The sequence below is a fragment of the Lemur catta genome, chromosome 1 (genome assembly GCF_020740605.2).
Source record: "Lemur catta isolate mLemCat1 chromosome 1, mLemCat1.pri, whole genome shotgun sequence".
Taxonomy (NCBI): domain Eukaryota; kingdom Metazoa; phylum Chordata; class Mammalia; order Primates; family Lemuridae; genus Lemur; species Lemur catta.
The window spans coordinates 211439465-211457804 of record NC_059128.1 but is presented as its reverse complement, the minus strand read 5'-3'; the positions used below and the strand labels follow the sequence as shown (position 1 = coordinate 211457804).

General features: G+C 42.9%; 1 protein-coding gene across 8 annotated transcripts in view; it reads right to left on the bottom strand.

Annotated features, from left to right (window-relative positions):
• ST6GAL1 (ST6 beta-galactoside alpha-2,6-sialyltransferase 1) overlaps positions 1 to 18340 on the bottom strand; it is a 127731-nt gene that overhangs the window by 89209 nt on the left and 20182 nt on the right. For all 8 annotated transcript variants that reach the window (XM_045539886.1, XM_045539884.1, XM_045539888.1 and 5 more), the window contains exon 2: positions 6003 to 6151. The gene's annotated coding sequence lies outside the window, so the exon portion shown is untranslated. The remainder of the gene's footprint in view (positions 1 to 6002; positions 6152 to 18340) is intronic.

The following is an 18340-nucleotide window of genomic DNA, read 5'->3' as shown; positions in this document are numbered from 1 at the left end:
TGGAAATGGTGGGAGGGAGCTTGTCAGTACTAGACGCTCTTGCTTCCCACACTCAAGGACTACAGGCTTAGGGTCTAGTTTCAGACAGAGACCCCAGGAGCAGAAAGAGAGGCACATAACTAGCTAGGCAAACACAAATTAAAACCACAAGGAGATCACTACACACCTATTAGGACAGTAAAGAAAGTGGCAATACCAAATACTGACAAGGATGTGGAGAAAGTAGATCACACTGCTGGTGGGAACGTAAAATGCTATAGCCACTCTACAAAACAGTTTGCCAGTTTCTTTAAAAACTAAATAATATACTTATCATACAACTCAGCAGTTGCACTCCTAGGCATTTATACCAGAGAAACAAAAATTCATGTCACACAAAAACCTGCACATGACTGTTTGTAGCAGCTTTATTTGGAATAGCCAAAAACTGGAAACAACCAAAATGTCATTGAACAAGTGAAGAGTTAGAGTGCAGTACATTCATACCATTGAATACTACTCAGCAATAAAAAAGAGCAAACTATTGATACACCCAACAACCTTGGTAGACCTCAAGGGCATTATGATGAGTGCAAAAAATACAATCTCAAAAGGTTGCATATTATATGACTCTACAGAATACTCTCAAATGACAAAATTATAGACATGAAAACCAGAAGGGAGAGCCAGTGTAACCACAAAGAGGCAGCACAAGGGAGATCTTTATGGTGATGAAATAGTTCTGTATCTTGATTACAGTGATGCCTACACTAATCTACACATGTGAGAAAACGACATATAACTGTACAATCTCAGATTCCTGGTTTTGATATTGTACTACAATTACATAACATGAAACCACAGGAAGAAACTCAATAAAGGATGCACCAGACCTCTCTGTACTGTCTTTGCAATATCCTGTGAATCTAAATTGTTTCAAAATAAGTTTTTTTTTTTAAAAAAAAATAGGCACACAGTCAGTAAGTGGGGGAGCTGGGATTCCAGTTCACATCTTTCTGTGCCAAAATTCCAATGTTCCAACCAAGTCAAATTACTCACAGTTATGAAATGCATGAAATGCATGTACCATGACATTTCATACCTCCATGCCTCTGCACATACAAACTTCTAAGAGACTACCCTTCTCTCACCTAGCTAACTTTTACTTTCCTTTAACACCCAGTTCACACACCTTCTCCTGCAGGAAGCTTCCCTGGCTCCCCTTCCTAAGATTACTGCTCTTCCTCTGTACTTCCTGCACACAGCGCTTATTCAACTGAAGTGTAATTATTAGTTTGCTTGTTTCTGTCTCCTGCCATGTGCAAGCCACAGAATTGGAAAAAAACATTTACAAAGCATATCCAGTAAAGGACTTGTCTGTAGAATACATAAGGAACTCTTGTAAGTCAATCATAAGAAGATTAACAACCCAATTTTTAAAAAATAAGCAAAAGATATGAACAAATATTTCACCAAAGGAAATATGCAGATGGCAAAAACGCTCATAAAAAGATGGTTGACAGCATTAATCTTTGGGGAAACACTCATAAACCACAATGAAACATCACCACATACCTATTAAAATGGCTAAAATTCCAAAGATTGACCATACCAAGTGTTGGCAAGGAAATGGAGCAGCTGGAGCTCTAGTACACAGCTGGTGGCAATGTAAAATGGTGCAACCACTCTAGAAAATAGTTTGGCAGCTTCTTAAAAAGTTAAATACACATCAACCATATGACTTAGCCATTCTACTCTTACGGAATTACCCAAAAGAAATAAATGCATATGGCCCCACAAAAGTTTTTTCACAAATGCTCATAGTGGCTTTAATGGACCAGAATTAGAAACAATCTGAATGTTTACCAACAGGTAAATGAATAAATAAACTGTAGTATAGCCATATATCCATTACTATTCAGCAATAAAGAAATGAACTATTGATACACAGAACATGAATGAAATCAAAATAATTATGCTGAGTAAAAGTAGAGTACATGCTGTATAATTCCATTTATAGAAAGTTCTAGAAAATGCAAAGTAATCTATAGTGGTAGGAAGCAGCTTAGTGGTTGCCTGGGAATGCAGGGCAGGAGATAGAAAGGGCAGGAGGGAGGGATAAGGCTCAGGAGGACACCTTTAGGGGTAATAGTTATGCCCATTAACTTAATTGTGAGTATATAGATATGTCAAACTCATTAAGTTGTGCACTTTAAATATGTGCAGGTTTTTGTCTGTCAATCATACCTCAATAAAGGTACACGAAAAAATAGTAATGGGTACCATTTAGTAGGCATCTACTTTATGGGAAAAAACTTTACGTAAATAATTATTAATCTTCACACGAAGTGTGTATTATTCAGCCCATTTTACAGATAAGGAAACTGGGTCAGAAAACCAAGGCAGTCATGCAGCTATGATCAAGTCAGGCTTAAACCCAGGTCAAATGCCTTCAAAGCTGGGGCACTCTTCTCCGTATTGAGATGCCTTCCCACAATGGTAAATTCCCAGCCTAAAGCCACAGGTGATAACTCCCTGGCCTAAGCAAGACCTCAAAGAAAGATCCAAAGATGGGAGGGTTGGGGCTGCAGGAGATCTCTGGCATCACTGAGATAATACCCTCTCCCTTCTGTGTTGCCATTGCCACAAATTCCCCCAGTGGCCAAGCCCAGCCCATCATAGGTACTGAACCAGACAGGCTAAGGCAGGAATTGGGCTCCACCTCATCCCCAGGACAGCCTTCCCCCTACTACCAAAGTGGTTTGGTATAAATAACCAGACCCCAGTTCTACTTGTGTAGCAAACAAGGCCCTTCCCTTTTCTGGGCCTCCACTTCCTCAAGTGAAAGATGGGAAGTCTAACCAGCAAGCCTTCCAAGGAACTCTTTCGGCCCTACGTCATGCTTCTCTGAGTGCTCTGCTGAACTGAGGCTGAAGGCAGAGCACCCAACCCTGCTTAGCAGCACGCACCCACCTTGCTCCCTCTGCCACTCTGCCTCTCCCCCTCAGCCTCACGCCTCTGCAAGGATGTTCCTGACACCCACCATCAGCAGGTTGAGCACTTAAAACTCTGTGTTCAGGGGTCTGGGACACGCAGCAACTTGAGACATAACTTGGCCCCCTAGAGTTCCTGAAGGAAAGGTTGGACATGAGTAATTGCAGGACGGATGGGAAAAAGAAGGTCGTAGACAGTCTTGAAGTGGGGAAGCTCCTCCTTTGGCCTTTGTCAGAGCTGTACGCCCAAGGCTGGGCCAGAATTTCTTGCCCAGACAGGCTGAGATATTTGGCTGGGCACATAGTAGGCTTTCAGTAAATATCCGTGGAACTGAATTAAATCCCTCTTACCAGAGGAATAATCTCTTCCTCAGTCGTGGAGGAAAACCAGATATATCCATCTCAGTGCTCCCCTGGACACCTGGAAAGAGTTCTGAGAGTCCGGAAGCTGAGAAGCCCCTGCTGCTTCTAAATGCCTGGGAGAGCTGGGAGCCCCGGGCACTGCGTCTTACCTCCTGGGGCATCCAGTGAACAAGAGGACTACACTCTCGGACTCCATAAAGACTCCCCGCTCTGATGCTGTCTTACTCTACAGGGAAGAGCCCTTGGGATTTGAAAGGAACAGTACAGCATTCTGCAAAGCTCAGAGCACCTGCAGCTGCAGCTGTTCACACAGCTTCAGAGACGGGATGATGTTTCCCGAGGGGAGGGACTCTGCGTGTTACAACCGGATTAACTGTGGGTGAGCACTTAGTAGTTCTGAGAAGCCGTGGAGGTCACAGACAGGCTAAGTTTACATCTCTGTTGCCTATGAGCTATGAAATTGTGGACAAGTCTCTTTACCTCTCTGAGATTCAATTACCACATCTGCAGCAAGGGGATTGATACCCCCTTGGGTTGTTGCAGAATTAAACGAGAGAATGTAGGCAGAGCACAAAACAGTGCCTGGAACCATCAGGAGCTCAGTCGACGTCTTTCCCTTTCCTTCATCATAAATATACCCAACACTCCTCAGAATAAGATCTTAGCTGGTTCCACTGACCAAAAAACCAGGCCCCTGATGAGGAAGACTTAAGTCCAAACACGCTAGAGAGGCACCCAGCAAGTGCACTGGGGCTGTGGCGGCAGACACAGGGGAGGGTTTGGGAAGGGTACAGTTAGAGCTGGCACCTGAGACCCACCCACCACCTCCCCTGCCAGTTCTGTGGCCTCCTGAGCAGCCCCCACCCTCACCCTGTAACCTCGGCCCCTTCCTCCTCAGGAGCACAAGCCTCCACCTCCGGCGCTGATAATCACCAGCTATGTGACCTGGCTTCCTAAATGAGGGTGTGGAACCCGACGGCCTCTACAGCCCTTACTACCTTTATAATTTTCTGAACCCACAATTCTACAAAGACAAACTGGTGCCTAACTGACGCCCCACCCTCTCCCCATCCCTTCCTTGACACAGGAAGGACGTGCCCAGAGGGAACAGGATTCAGGAAGCAGAGGGGGAAGGGCAGAGGCTGGGATTTCATTATGTTAATTTAATTAGCTCTAATCTTCTGCCACAGCAGGGCTTTGAAGAAAGAGGCTTTTGTTGAAATTTCACTTTTGGCAGGAAGTCACCCCCCCCTCCCACCCCCTTTAGAGATTATGAGTCAAAAGCTCTGATTTCAGTTCTGGCTCTCACAGCCTGCTTTGCTTAGGCTTCCTTTTCACACTTTCAGCAACTTCTTGACTTTTCCAGGAAGGAAATCTGCCCCAGATGTTGGTCAGTAAATGGAAGGTTTTCATCTGCCTTCATAGAAGGGTGTCAGTAATTCACAGACTCCCCAAGGAGAAAGAGCCAAAGGGGAGAAATGCCACGTTTCTCCTTTAATAAACTAGGAGTTTCCCTTTCAGCTAAACCCCCTCCCTAAATGGGCAGAAAGCCTCACTGTTTTCAAGACATTTTCAGATTCATTATTTTATGGGGCACTTGCAATTGCCTTATAAAATAATGACAGAAATCTCACTCTCATTTATTCATGCCACTGACATTATTGAATACCTACTGCTCACAGGTGAGGAAAAGAAGGGACAAAGGGACACATAGGTAAAGTGACTTGCTCTGCCAGGTGCCTCACAGCCTGTTGGCAGAGTAGGCACTGGAAGCGGTGGTTTGCTTTCAAAATCTCCAAAAGTAAAAAAAGCCCTGGTTTGCAGCATTTGCTAATTTCCATAACGTAAATTTTCCCACCATGGTCAATTTCAAGCCACCAACAGTTTTCAACAACTTTTAACAACCCATTTGCAAAATGCTTGAACATTTTAAAAAATTGGCTCTATAGAGTTTCCAGACTAGAGGCAGGTTTTTCTGACTCCTAATTGAGTGTTCTTTCTGCCTCACCGTTCTTCCTCCATGCAAGAGAAATCAACATCCTGGGAAGTTTAAAAAGTAACCTTAATAGAAAACTACCTGAAAGATTGTTAACAGGGATAAAATTTCAGACATTTTATTTTCTTACACATCAGTATTTTTCCAACCATCCTATGAGCACATACGGTCTTTACAATCAGAACTTATCTAGGTAGTTAAAATCATTTTTAGTGAGCTTACTGGAATGTTTTGGAATAACTTTCCTGCATAATTTCTGTCGCTCTGTCTCCCTTGGGATGTGGGGGGGGAGAGAGAGAGAGAGAGAGAGAATGTGTGTGTATGTGTTTCCTAAAAGCTCCCTTGCAGAACAGGGGAGGTACACTTAAGCATTCACCTGAATCTGGTGCAGTCTTACCTGGATGAGAAATTCATTCCCTTTGGAGTTCAAATTTCACCAGCAATTGAGAAAATACAACTCCCTGTCAAGATTCCAAAAGATCTGCTCTGACAAATCAGATGCCTCTTTGGCCACCAAATGACCTTGCCTCCCAACGGGCTAAGGCCAAAGCAGATGGTTTGACTGAACCAGAAACAATTTCTCCTTCTTTCCTGAGCCTTACAGGTGACCCCTCCTCAACAAAAGGCATTCTGTCCTCTCTTCCCTCAAGCTGGGATTCAAGGGGTCTTACCTCAGCACTGGGATGGAAACCTGGGACCAAGGATTATGACAAGCTCAAGGGGGCCAGTCCATTTCAGCTGGGCTCCATGACATCCACTGCTTGTCCCAGCTGTGGCTGCTCCTGGCTGCAGGGCTCTGCACAGTTGGCTCTACCCCTGCCTGCAGGGGGAAAGAAAACAAAGCAAAGTTGCTGGCTGAGCACCAAAAGCACATACGTTAATACACACAGGAGGGTAAGAGCACTTGCTCAGCGCACTGCCAGCCCTGGTCATCCTGCCACTTCAGAGCCCCTTTCAGAACCTCAGCCATCACCAGAAGGAGCCAGCCTCCTTCTCAGAACTCAAATGGGCCGCATGTTCACCCAGACCCACCTCCTTTGGGGCTGCACAATTTCAGAGCAACGTGCAGATTAAACAAAGCAAACTCTACTACAGTCATTGAATCCTTGTGTTACTCATGATCAATGGTAAGAACAGCAAGAGTTAGAAAGTCACAGAGCTGACCTAAGTCTTGTGTTTAGATAAGGCTTTCAGACAAGTGCCTCCAATCAACAACTACATCAAACTTACAGTCTCCCTTTGACCTATAGTATGTTGTTTATGCTGCTACAAATGTGAATTCAACTTCTAATTCATTTTGGAATCATTTTTAACTGAGCCTAGATTTTAACCCATATATTATTATAGCTGTCTGGGTGGAGAGCATCTGTTTTGAAAGTAATTGTTGTTTTTCCTTATGCCAAAGAAATTTATGTTCAATCTATAAATTCTAGAAAATATAACTAAGTGAAAAGAAGTTACCCATTCTTTCTCCACTCAACTACAAATAACATACACTGTCTGGTTTTTGTTTTGTTTTGTTTTTCGTTTTGTTCTCTAGATTTTTTAGAAAGATGTGGCAAAGCTAAGCGTGGTTTAGTGACAGCTGTGTCATTAAGTAGTCTTCAGCAGTAACATTTTAATGGCTTCTCTGGCATCATTTTAATGGCTACATAATATTATATGCACGTACCCATGGATCTCCAAGGAGCCATGTATGGCACCCTGCACAGCTGTGCCATAAATTTTACCCAGCCCCCAAAGGATGGACATTTAAATCATCTTCAACTTTTTTTTCTAATTACAAATAGTGTTTAAAACTAAATCTTTGGTGGGAGACCCATGATCATTTTCTTAAGACACAGTCTTCGAAATCAAATTGCTGGGTCAAAGAGTTTCCAAATTTCTCAGGCTTTTGAACAGTCTTGGCATGCCACCTCCAGGACTACTGCACCATAGAAACTCCTCCCAGCAGTGGAGAAATATGCCCAATCCTCTAACCTTCCTCTCTTCCCCAGTCCTTCCCTCACCTACATCCTCATTCACCAGGATAACATTTCTAGTGGAAATGAACGGGGGGTTCTGAAAGTCTGACTTTTCATTTTTCATGCTCACACTCAGCTCAGCCCAAGTCTAAGACAAGATCTATGATGCTAAAATGAGCTCCCCTAAACAAGGCTGGGGGAAGGGCGCAGTGCAGGAATAAGAATTGGTAAGGGCGGTAACAGCAAGAAACCCACTGAGGAACAGAGAAGGAGTGGTAGAGACATAAGGGCAGTGTCCAGGGGAAAGAAACTCTTAGATACAAGAGAAACGAGAGTCACACCATGAGAGGGCAGATGCTGATAGGAATTAATATTAGATAAAACTGAAGCTGCAGTGAGCCCTTGGAGGAGGTGAAAACATCAAGGCCCCTTCCAAATATTCAGAGTAAAACAGAGTAAACGACAAAGGCTTCAGGTGAGACGGAAAGAGAAAATGTTGCTTGAGGCCTTGGGTACCTTGCTGATGTCTACAATTGTCAACAAAACACCAGGAGCCAGAGGCACTGTGGGGAAAGGAGAACAGTGAGGCAGAGGGCTGGGAGCTTGCCAGTGAGGAGCCCCGGGGAGCAGGAGCACAGCACTGCTGGGGTGGGGGTGCTACGAAGCTGCTGACTCACCTGCCCCTCACCAGGAAGGGCAACCCCACTCTCCATCTCTGTCTAGGCAGCTTCTAGCTTCCTTCCTTCCTCTCCAGGCCAAACTTTCAGTGAGAGATGGATAATTCACCAGGTGATCTGTCTAAACACATTACTGGATGTCTTGGCCCTGTGACCCAGGCAAAGACCTTGGGGACCCAAGTCTCATGCCCTTTCCTAGCTGACAGAAGGTGCCGGGTTGACTACAAAAAAAAAAAAAAAGAGAGAGAGAGAGCCCTTTACAGCAATAACCTTAGCCACCCTTTTCGGTCTGGGCGCAATAGGAACAGGGACAGGAATCTCATCCTTAGCAATACAACATAGGGGTTCGATAATTTGAGGGCCGCCGTAGATAAAGACATAGCCAAAATTAAAAAATCCATCTCTCTTTTAGAAAAGTCCCTAACCTTACTGTCTGAGGTGGTGCTACAGAACCGGAGGGGACTGGACCTCATATTTCTCCAACAGGGAGGGCTATGTGTGGCCCTTGGGAAAGCGTGCTGTTTCTACGCTGACCATACTGGGATAGTTAAAAACACCATGGCTAAAGTCAGAAAAGGACTGGCAAAGCGGAAACGGGAGCGTGAACAAAGACAAGGATGGTTTGAGTCACGGTTCAATAGCTCCCCTTGGCTGACTACTTTGCTTTCCACTATATTAAGACCCCTAATTGTGCTCCTGCTCATCCTCACTTTCGGACCATGTATTCTAAATAGATTAGTTACTTTTATAAAAGGGCGGGTCAATACCATACAATTGATGGTATTGTGGCAACAATACCAAAAGCTGAGCCATGATACCTGCTTAGAAATAAAGAAGGTGCAAGACCCCATGTACGAGCAAGAGTGCTCATAGGTAAAAGAAAAAGGGGAGAATGAAGAATGGGAATTGTTTAAAAAAAAAAAAAGTGTGCTCTCTTTGATTCTAACGGATGCTAATTGCTTCTGTAAATATGGTTTGCTGACCTAGCTTAAGTGGAGCCGTGATGGTGGTAACAGGCCCCGGGGAGGTAACCGCAAGTTACTTCCTGATAAAGGGCTGGAGAGTCGGGGAGGGGGGGGGGACCCTCCAACCAATTAACCAGATAAGAAGGGCAAGGCATAATCAGAAGCCTGTCCCGCAACTTAAAACCAACCAATCAAAAGCCAGTCCCACGGCTTGAAAACAAACCAATCAGGAGCCAAGACAATCAGCCACTTTTGAAGGAGCAAATGAATTAAGGGAGGGAGGGGGGATGGCATGCCCCAGTGCATGTACTCTGCTAAAAAAGTATAAAAGACATGCGCCCCCGCTCTGCGGAGTCCCTGCCCATGGAAAGAGACCACTGCGTTGGTGCTCGGGGCTTGGACCCTAGCTCGAGCTAGTCAATAAAACTCCTTTGCCTTTTTGCAGCCTCAGTGACTCTGTCTTTCTGTTCCCGGGGCCGAGGGGAACCGGCTCTAACATCTGCCACACACACCCAGCTTCCTGGGAAAGAGGAAGAAGCTGGACTACCAAGAGACCAGAGCAGAGGTCTGGGGAGAGGGAGACAGGAAGCCACGCAGCCCCAGAGACAGCAGGTTCTCAGTGACTCTAGTGGCTGCGAGGCCGGTCTGTACTTCTTACTTCTTATTCCTGAACTTACCCCTTGACTCCCTTCAATAGACCCCTTTTCTGGTAGAATTTGGTTAGGTCTCTCTGTTCTTTGCAATCAAATTGCCCCACCTAAAACAATCTCTTCCAGGTCCCGAGGCTACAGTAACCTTGGGCTGGGAAACCAGGACAGTAAGAGCAGGACTACTTTCCAGCTCTGTTCAACATGGTAAATCTGTGCAAGTTAGAGGCCTGGCACTGAGGGGAGGAGCTGCAAATAACCCAGCCAGTGAGGGCCAGGTAAGAAAGGAGTTAGCACAGACCTCAGTTTCTTCATCTCGTAGAAGAGCCTGGTCTAAATGGGCTCTGGGGTTCCAGCTGGCTCCACCACTGAAGTCCAAAGGCAGCTGTGAGTGAGAGTAAGGGCTCCCCTATGACCTGGTGCACTGCTGTGGAGCAGGGCTCAGGCCACTCTTTGCGGCTGCTCAAAAGCCTTCTTTTAAAAAAACTTTTTTCCCCAAGGTTGTGGCTGGATTTTTGACAAGTAAGGCCACTGGATGGAACCATCCTGGATTGCTAAAGCATAGCTGGGTGATTTTTCTGTTTTCCATTCTATACGAACTCCTCCCATCACCTTATTTGGCATTACACATTCAACTGATCATAGGGTCCCCATACTACCTATAAGTTCATGTGCTTCCTTGCAATTTTAATACAGCTCCCATTTAATTCACAACCCCACTTTAATCTGTCACCACCAGCTCTGCCCCCTCTTCCTTCCTCCTATCCCACAAGCAACATGGGGCTTGATGTCTAGATTTGGTTTCCCTGCTTCTCTCCCGAAGCCCAGCCAGCCAAGATGGTACTCGGCTCCTTCCTCGCGCTCCATCACTCAGCACAGCCCTCACTGCACCGTCCCCACCATACAGCCCCTGACAACGACCGGGCCAGCCCACTCTCTCCTCCACCCTTAGACTCCGAAACATCCAGATGACACAGAAGATGAACAACTAAATGAGAGGCTATCTTGGCTTCATTAATTCCCTCTTGCCTCCAGCAAGTGTTTCCCTGAAGTAAGTGTACAGTGGGTGAGGCACGGACCACAGACACAGAAGCAGGATTCAGAGAGCCCACCAAGAACCAAAGAACACAAAGAAGTTCATAAACTGAGCCAAGAATTTCATGGCCCGGCCCCTCGAAGCAGGACCATTGCTGAAAGGCTCTGCTGTGCTTCAGAGAATTAGCCTCTGGCCCCAGGTCCCTGGCCTCAGAGAGCAATCCCCGCCAGGCACACAGGAGCTGTAGGGCAAGATAACCCTGTTAACCCTGGATCCATTATTCCATTTTATCTGGGATGTGGGCAATTGTTCTGATTGTGTTTGAATATGGAAGCTAAATTAGCTAAGAGCTTTTATTGATTCTTGAGCATAAAACATTCCAGGATCTGGGTCTCTACAAATCTGCTGAGCACTGAGGTCAAATCGGAAGACACCACACCCAAAATACAATAAAAACTTCTGCTAAAATCAGGAGACTTCCTGCTGATTTCCGCTTCCCCCTTCCCCTCTCAGGGCTCAAGCCCCTCCTTGATGGTTCATCTGTGGAGCCTGGACCCAACCTTACGGGGCTCCGGTCCTAGACCACATGTTAACCACAAATATTCCTTTTTTATTTTATTTTATTTTTTTAGCAATTGCTATGTGCCAGGCACTTTATGTACTAAATTATTCATTTATTCCACATACAATCCTATGCGGTCAGGAATGTTTTCTTCATTTTTTGATGACGTGACAAGAGCTCTGGTAACTGTTAGCAATACTAATAGCTGATAATAGCTATTACTAGTAATAGCTCAGGTGCAAACCTGGTAAGTGACTGAGCCAGATTCCACACACCAACCTGCCCCCCAGCGGGCTTTCTTCCCTCCAGTGTTAGGATAAAGGTAGGCCGACAGATCCCAGTAAAAAGCTGGAATTAAACATGAGCTGCACACTGAACACATGGTGGGCTGTGACCAGAAGAGAAATTATGTAAACATTTATTTACAGAGAACCTGAGAAAGGAAGCTCTTCTGCCATTGCCATTTACAAAATATCCAAAGGAGGGATATTTTGCTCACTTATTTGACTGTGTTGTTAATATCTTCTCTACAGCAGTCAGTTTGGGTTACGCCTATTTTAGGTACCATTCTGAATACATAGGGGGACAGTGAGCCCTTTTTTAAATCAAACAATATATTACACATGATTTTTAAGGTCCAGTGGTACTGCAAGGATTACAAGAAGAAACAGCAGGCCCTGCCCACACCTCTGTATCTCTAATTTCTGCCTTCCAACTCTTTTATCTTCTGCTAGAGTCATCTCAGTGTATCTAAATAGCATACTTGCACAGCTCTGGGTTTTTTCAATGTTAGATGTTATTCATTGACTTCCTGCTATAAGAAATGAGCACTTTTACCACCATCCCATACACCTCTCCTCCTTCCCATATCCTCCCAATAGAGTTATACCATTTTTCATTAAGTCAACACTAGAAATTACATTGTTATGACAAGACAAATTACTGTTCACAGCCAAGCCACATGCGCTATGACTAATTCCTTTCATGTACATTCTTTAGTTGTCATTTCTGGAGTCCATTACCACTTCATTTGTTTGTTTGCTTGCTTAATTTTCTATGTACCTGTCACTAATTCAGCACTCAACTTTTCCAACAAAACTGTAAAACTCATAGTACAGAAATACCATTATATAATCCATCAGTTCTTTCAAAAAAAATAATTCTTGCAGATCTCCCTTCTGGAAACTTCCGTCCTACTTCAATCTGAACTGGTTGCTCTCCAGGCTTAAAGAGAGATCCCATTTATTCTTAGTTTACTCCTCAGTTTTGGAGGAACATATACATAGTAGCTTTCTCAGAAAGGCTGTGTGGGAGGTAAAATAATTGAACCTTACATCCAAAATGCCATTATTTCACCCTCACATTTGATTAATAATTTGTCTGGATATAATTTCTCAGTTGAAATTTTAAAGGTATAGCTTCATTATCTTCTAGCTTCAGTGTTGCCATAGAGATAAGTAATGTCAATCATATTTCTATTCTTATATGCATAATCAGTTTGGGTTTGGGTTCCTTCTGTCTAGAAGCTTGTCTTTGGGTGTGTGTCTTTCTTCATTCATGGCCCTGGGTACTTAAGTGGGCTTGTCAATCTAGACGCCCGTGTCCTTCAAGTCTCAAAGTTTTTCTTGTTTTATTTATTTATGTATTTATGTATTTATTTATTTGTTTATTGAGACAGGATCTTGCTCTGTCACCCAGGCTGGAGTGCAGTGGCACAATTGTGGCTCACTGTAACCCCAAACTCCTTGACTCAGGTGATCCTCCTGCTTCAGCCTCCAAGTAGCTAGGACTACAGGCATGTGCCAGCATGTCCAGCTGACTTTTTAAATTTTTTGTAGAGATGGGGTCTCTCTATGTTTCCCAAGCTGGTCTCCAACTCCTAGCCTCAAGCAGTTCTCCCACCTTGGCCTCCCAAATTGCTGGGACTAGAGGCAGGAGCTACCGCACCCAGCCGTATTATTTCTTTAACAATTCTTCCCTTGTCTCTATTCTCTTTTTCTGTAAGGCTTATTATTCAGATGTTGGACTTTATAGAATAATCCTTTCTTATTTTTCATTCCATTGCCTTTTTTGTTGGAGTTTTTCTGCTTCCATAAGTTTTCTTCAACCATATATTCTAAACCATCTACTGACTTACTCTGCTATCACAGTTTTAATTTCCAAGAGTTCATTATTCTCTGAATATTCCTTTTTTTGCACATTGCTTTTATTTTATTAATGTAATATCTTCTCTTGTCTCTCTGAGACTAGTAATTACAGTTTTTGTGAAGTTTTCTTCTGCTCCCTATATTGCCTCTATTTCTTTTTTTTTTTTTTTTTTTTTGAGACAGAGTGTCACTCTGTTGCCCGGGGCTAGAGTGCCGTGGCGTCAGCCTAGCTCACAGCAACCTCAAACTCCTGGGCTCAAGCAATACTCCTGCCTCAGCCTCCCAAGTAGCTGGGACTACAGGCATGTGGCACCATGCCCGGCTAATTTTTTCTATATATATTTTTAGTTGTCCAGCTAAGTTCTTTCTATTTTTAGTAGAGACGGGGGTCTCGCTCTTGCTCAGGCTGGTCACAAACTCCTGAGCTCAAACAATCCATCCGCCTCGGCCTACCAGAGTACTAGGATTACAGGTGTGAGCCATCACGCCTTGCCTGCCTCTATTTCTTGTGAGTTTCTTTTTATATTGTTCTTTGTCTCTTTTAATTTCTGTCTTTCATGTTTCAGATTTTTCTCAAATAGCCAGTGATCTTTAGCAATCAGTTTAAATTTAAAAGTGAGACACCAAGAAGGTGAATGGATGTTCTGTGTGCATGGGCAGGGCTGCTGAACTGGTGGATCGTACCAGAGGGTGAGTGAGAGGAATTGTACATTTTATCTGAAGAACCCTAAATATCAATATGTATAGGCCTTCTCTCTTGGGCTGTTGAGTTTATGCAGAAAGACTCCTCTAATCTCATGATGAGGGAAATCAGAATATAACCCCAGCTTGCAGACTGTAAACAAAGCAGAGAAAGAGTCTTGGGGGCAGCAAGAGGTCTCATTGGTGATGTTCGCTCACTCCCTCTGCTGTAGAAGGACAGTTCACACACATCCTTCTCAGCTTGGCCTGCTGTGCTTGATCTTAATCAGGTCTTAAAACTGAAAGACAGAAAGGTCACAAATAGACAACCTAATGAATCGACTCAAAGAGCTGGAGAAAGAAGAACAGACCAACCCCAAACCCAGCAGAAGAAGTGAAATTAATAAGATCAAATCAGAACTAAATGAAATTGACAACAGGAAAACTATATAGAAGATTAATAAAACAAAAAGTTGGTTCTTTGAAAAGGTAAACAAAATTGACATGCCTTTGGCTAGACTAACTATGAACAGAAAAGAAAAATCTCTAATAAGCTCCATCAGGAACATGAAAGGAGAAATTACAACTGACGCCACGGAGATACAAGATATCATCTATGAATTCTACAAAATCTTTTATGCACACAAACTGGAAAATGTGGAGGAAATGGACAAATTTTTACAAATACACAGCCTCCCTAGGCTCAACCAGGAAGAAATAGAATTCCTGAACAGACCAGTATCAAGAACTGAAATTGAAATAGCAATACAGACCAATATCCCTTATGAATATAGATGCAAAAATTCTCAAGAAAATCCTAGCAAACCGAATCCAGGTTCTTATCAAGAAAATAATCCATCATGACCAAGTGGGCTTCATCCCAGAGATGCAGGGATGGTTCAACATACACAAATCTATAAATGTTATTTACCACATAAATAGAAGCAAAAACAAAGACCATATGATCCTCTCAATAGACACAGAAAAACATTTGACAAAATTCAACACCCTTTTATGATAAGAACACTTAACAAAATAGGCATAGAGGGGGCCTACCTAAAAATGATACAAGCCATATATGACAAACCCACAGCCAACATCATACTGGATGGGGAAAAATTGAAAACATTCCCACTTAGAACTGGAACCAGACAAGGTTGCCCACTTTCTCCACTTCTATTCAACATAGTGCTGGAAGTCTTTCTGAGAGCAAACAGGCAAGAGAGCAGAATCAAGGGTGTCCAAATGGGGGCAGAAGAGATCAAACTCTCACTCTTTGCTGATGATATGTATTATATCTAGAAAACCCCAAGGATTCAACCAACAGACTCCTGGAATTGATAAATCAATTCAGTAAAGTCTCAGGATACAAAATCAATACACACAAATCAGAGGCATTCATATACACCAATAACAGTCAAACTGAGAACCAAATCAAAGACTCAATACCCTTCACAATAGCAACAAAGAAAATAAAGTACCTAGGAATACATTTAACTAAGGAGGTAAAAGACCTCTACAGGGAGAACTATGAAACACTGAGAAAGGAAATAGCAGAGCACATAAACAGGTGGAAAACCATACCATGCTCGTGGATCAGAAGAATCAACATTGTTAAAATATCTGTACTACCCAAAGTGATCTACAGATTCAATGCAATCCCTATTAAATTACCAACATCATTTTTCACAGATATAGAAAAAATAATTTTACTCTTTGTGTGGAACCAGAGAAGACCCCATTTAGCAAAAGCAATTTTAGACAATAAGTACAAAATGGGAAGTATTAATTTACCAGACTTCAAACCATACTACAAGGCTGTGCTTATTAAATCAGCTTGGTACTGGCATAAGAACAAGGACACAGACCAGTGGAACAGAACTGAGAGTCCAGATATAAAACCATCCACATATAGCCATCTAATCTTTGACAAAGCAGACAAAAACATACACTGGGGAAAAGAATCCTTATTCAATACATGGTGCAGGGAAAACTGGATAGCCACATGTAGAAGACTGAAACAGGACCCACACCTTTCACCTCTCACAAAAATCAAATCACGGTGGATAACAGACTTAAACCTAAGGTGTGAAACTATTAGAATTCTAGAAGAAAATCTGGGGAAAACTCTTATAGACATTGGCCTAGGCAAAGGATTTATGCAGAAGACCCCAAAGGCAATCACAGCAACAACAAAAATAAATAAATGGGACCTGATCAAATTAAAAAGCTTCTGCACAGCCAAAGAAAACTGTCACAAGAGCAAACAGACAACCTACAGAATGGGAAAAAATTTTCACATGCTACACATCTGATAAAGGGCTGATAACTAGAATCTGTTTAGAACTCAGGAAAATCGGCAAGAAAAAATCAAACAACCCTATCAAAAAGTGGGCAAAGGACATGAACAGAAACTTTTCCAAAGAAGACAGAAGTATGGCCAACAAACATATGAAAAAATGCTCAATATCTCTAATCATCAGGGAAATGCAAATCAAAACCACAATGAGATATCACTTATCTCCAGTGAGAATGGCCTTTATCAGTAAGTCCCAAAACAATAAATGTTGGGGTAAATGTTGGCCTGGATGTGGAGAGATAGGAACACTCATACACCACTGGTGGGACTGCAAACTAGTGCAACCTCTGTGGAAAGCAATATGGAGATACCTTAAACAGATACAAGTAGACCTACCATTTGATCCAGCAATTCCATTATTGGGCATCTACCCAAAAGAACAAAAGACATTCTATAAAAAAGACATCTGCACTCAGAATGTTTACAGCAGCACAATTCACAATTGCAAAGATGTGGAAACAACCCAAGTGCCCATCAATACATGAGTGGATTAATAAAATGTGGTATATGTATACCATGGAGTTCTACTCAGCTATAAGAAACAATGATGATATAGCACCTTTTATATTTTCCTGGATAGAGTTGGAACCCATTCTACTAAGTGAAGTATCCCAAGAATGGAAAAATAAGCACCACATGTACTCACCATGAAATTGGTTTCACTGATCATCACCTAAGAGCACATTTAAGAATAACATTAATCCGGTGTCGGGCAGATGTGTGGGGGGAGGGGATAGGTGTATACATACATAATGAGTGCGATGCACACTGTCTAGGGGATGGTCACACTTGAAGTTCTGACTGGGGGGGGGGAAGAGGGGGTGGCAAGGGTAATATATGTAACCTAAACTTTTGTACCCCCATAATATGCTGAAATAGAAAAAAAAAACTGAGTATGTTCCTGGAAAGATCCTTAAAAGTAATATTAGTTATCAGAAAGAAAGGAAAAAAAAAAAAAACACTTTACCGGCATAGATTTATAAACAGCCTCAAATTAATACAAATCACGGTTTTCCACCGAATGGGTTAGAAATAAAACTTGATTTTTACAGATTTTTAGACTTGGAAATTGTGGATAAGGGGTTGTGTATGCATTTTCTACACCTCCAGTCACACTTGGGACATTTTTCACAGGGATTTTGTCACTCTGTGGGGCAGCCTGCTTGCAACAAGATGGGGCAAAATGAGGCAGTTTGAGATGTGGGTGCAGGGTGAAGGCTTGGCTCAACAGGGAAACAGTATAATGACATAGTCACTTGGAAGGTTTGAGTCCCAGTTCTATGCTCACAAGCCATGTTACTTTGAGAAAGTTATTTAACCTCTCTGAGTCTCAGGTTTCTCCTCTTAATTGTGGGTTATTCCAACTAATTTTGGAGTGTTGTTGACAGAATTTAGTTAAACTCAGCCAAGAAGTATGTATTATGCTTATGATTCCTAAGGCATTGCTCTGGATCCTAGGGAAATAACTGTGAACAAAAGAGATGAAGTCCTGCCCTCATGGAAACAACTTCCTAGTGAGACACAAGGTTGAAGAACAACAAGGCAGGATAAAAGGGAAAGAGAGAGCCAGGCATAATGGAGGGAGGAAATGGGCATGAGATTATTGTCTTATATAAGGTGGAAAAACGGCCTCTCTAATAAAGTGACATTTAAACAGAAGCCTGAAGAAGAGATGGAGCAAATAGTGGGGATTTATGAAGGGTGTTCCAACGGGAGGGAACAGTGCAAGAGCTCTTGGGAAAAATGTGCTTTATGTCTGAGGAGCAAGCTCAGTGAGGTGAAGCAGAATGAAGAGGAAGAAAGAGCAGGAAATGAAGTCTGTGAGGTTCTGGAGGACAGGTCATGCAGAACCCTGTAGTCCCTTCTAAGACATTTTTTTTTTTTTTTTGAGACAGATTGTTCCTCTGTCATCACAGCTAGAGTGCAGGGGTGTCATTATAGCTCTCAGCAGCCTCAAACTCCTGGCCTCAA